This window comes from Cebus imitator, unplaced genomic scaffold (genome assembly GCF_001604975.1).
Source record: "Cebus imitator isolate Cc_AM_T3 unplaced genomic scaffold, Cebus_imitator-1.0 Scaffold847, whole genome shotgun sequence".
NCBI lineage: Eukaryota > Metazoa > Chordata > Mammalia > Primates > Cebidae > Cebus > Cebus imitator.
Genome location: NW_016108162.1, coordinates 270,942 through 274,182, shown reverse-complemented (window position 1 = coordinate 274,182; position 3,241 = coordinate 270,942).

Genomic DNA, 3,241 nt, shown 5'->3' with positions numbered 1-3,241 from the left:
AAATTTAGCACCCAGGCTAGAGTGCAGTGGCATGATCTCAGCTCACTGCTTCCTCCATCTCCTGGGTTCAAGTGATTCTCCTGCCTCTGCCTCCCGACTAGCTGGGATTACAGGCGCCCACTACTGAGTGCACACCTAATTTTTGTATTTTTAGTAGACAGGGTTTCACCATCTTGGCCAGGCTGGTCTCGAACTCCAGTCCTCGTGATCCACCTGACTCAGCCTCCCAAAGTGCTGAGATTACAGACCGGAGCCACAGAATCTCGCTTTTTTGAGACAGTCTCCCTCTTTCGCACAAGTGGGAAATAGTGCGATCTTGCCTAAATAGTGCGATCAAATAGTTGATCTAACAGCAACCTCCATTTCCCAGGCTCAAGCAATTCTCCTGTCTCCGGAGTAGCTGGGACTACAGGTGTGTGCCACCATGCCCGGCCAATATTTTATTTTTAGTAAAGATAAGGTTCCACAATGCTGGCCAGGCTGGTCTGGAACTCCTGACCTCAGGTAATCCATCCATTGGCCTCCCAAAGTGCTGGGATCACAGGTGTGAGCCACCATGTCTGGCCATTTCTGCTGCTTAAGATGCTTTAAAATGGGGTGGGTGTGCTGGCTCACGCCTGTGATCCCCGAACTCTGGGAGGCCACAGCAGGTGGATGATGAGGGCAAGAGATTCAGACCATCCTGGCCATCCATGGTGAAACCCCGTCTCTACTAAAATTACAAAAATTAGCCAGGCTTGATGGTGCGCAGCTGTAGTCCCAGCTACTTGGGAGGGGGAGGCAGAGGTTGCAATGAGCCCAGATCCTGCCACTGCACTCCAGCCTGGTAACAGAGTGAAACTGTCTCAAAAAAAATAAGTTTTAAATAAATAAAATCTGCTTTAAAATTTGATACCTGATAACCCCTTTGGCTTTCGAATTGGCTGACAACCAAAATGCCAACTCTTGCCATCTAACTACAATTAAAAGGAAATTCTAAGGCTAAGTGGTCAAAAGTTTCACTTTCAACTTTTTTTAAAAAGATACATTATTTGGGTGGGCACGGTCACTCATGCCTGTAATCCCAGCACTGTAGGAGGCCAAGGCAGGGAGATCATGAGGTCAGGAGTTTCAGACCAGTCTGACCAATATGGTGAAACCCTATTTCCACTAAAAGCACAAAAAAATTAGCCTGGTGTAGTGGTGCATGCCTGTAAGCCCAGCTACTCAGGAGGCTGAGGCATGAGAATCGCTGGAACCCTGGAGTCGCAGGTTGCAGTGAGCCCAGATCGTGCCACTGCACTCCAGCAATGGTCAACAGTTTCACTTCCAACATTTTTAAAAGATACATAATTTTCCGAAAAATTTTTATGACTGTTTGAATAGTTGGGGTTTTGCTAATCACTCATAACCAACAGAATTACATATATTTTGCAAGCTCTAATAGAGAACACTTAATATTCATATCAGAAACCCATTATTGTAATGCATATATCTGGTATAAACAATCTTTTTTACACATTGAATTCTGCATTTTATTCTTCCTTGATATGTATGAGATTCACCAGTACCAGTTTTCTCTTGTGGCATAAAGAGCTGATTGTCATTTGCATTACCTATTAAAATCCTGTGGCAGCTCATAGTAATATTGACCATATGTTCTAGTGTCTTTTTGCAGATTTAAATATTTAATGGTAGTGTCAATTTAATATTTAGATGTGTGTTACCTGTCTGGATAATCTGTAATTAAACTGATCTGTTGTAATGGTGATGGTGATTAGCACACACTGAAAATCCAGGAAAGCAATTATTTTCCTCTTTTTAACTGGAAATCACATTTGTAAGTTGTGATATCGATTATCAGCCATGCATTCATGATTCAATTTTTATTTTGTGTGTCTGGTAAGAAATTTTACATAGCATTCAATTTGAGCATAAATTTTGAGCCTTAGGAAATTAATTCTACAAATCTTATACAGACATAAATGTATCAACCTTATATGTTTTACAAAGCTATATATATATATTCCATTTATTAAAATACTGGAACTGGCGTTATGTAGATATAGTTGTAGATATCAGAGTGAAAATAAAATGTGAAAATTACAGCTTAAGTATTTATGGTAAAGGTAAATAAATACAAGATATAAATTATGCTTTTTTTTTTTTCTTTTTTTGATCGGGAGTCTTACTCTTGTTGCCCAGGCTGGAGTGCAATGGCACAATCTCAGCTTACTGCAACCTCTGCCTCCCAAGTAGCTGGGGCTACAGGCATGTGCCACCACACCAGGTTAATTTTTGTATTTTTAGTAGAGACGGGGTTTCACCATGTTGGCCAGGTTGGTCTCAAACTCCTGATCTCATGATCTGCCCATCTCGGCCTCCCAAAGTGCTGGAATTACAGGTGTGAGCCACCGTGCCTGGCCTAAATTAGACATCTTTATAAGGTAGTTATTTACAATTGCTTAGAACTTACATGGCAGGCTGAAAAACTGAAAAAGTTAAACGCATGCTTTGGCAGCTTAGCTTTTCTGAAGAGTTTAAGTAGAATAACATAATACATCTCAAAATATCAACTTTTCTGGTAATTAATTTTCAGATCAAAAGTTAAATTCTACAAAATTTTATGCTCATCAATTTAATCAGAAGTCTCTTACAACTGGAAGAGATTACAGAATGATGGTGCTTTCATGTTGGGTGGGAGAGAAAATTATTACCAGGGGCTAGATCATACATTGGTTTTACTAATCAATGTTGACTTTCATGACTATTTTGTCTCAAATTATGTTAATAATAAAGTCATGGCCTTGACCCAAGATATTTTCTTAAAACTGATGTTTTTGGGCCTGGTGTGGTGGCTCACAACAGTAATCCCACACTTTGGGAGGTCAAGGTGGGTGAATCACCTGAAGTCAAAAGTTCGAGACCAGCGGAGTTTTGAGATTCTCTCTCAAAAAACAAACAAAAAAACCCCAAAAATTATGTTATCAGCCATTTTAATAAAAAAATGCATAGAAATGAAGAAATTTAAGTCACAATTTATATTTGAAAATTAAAATGAGGCCGGGCGTGGTGGCTCAAGCCTGTAATCCCAGCACTTTGGGAGGCCGAGACGTGTGGATCACGAGGTCAAGAGATCGAGATCATCTTGGTCAACATGGTGAAACCTCATCTCTACTAAAAATACAAAAAATTAGCTGGGCATGGTGGCGCGTGCCTGTAATCCCAGCTACTCAGGAGGCTGAGGCAGGAGAATTGCCTG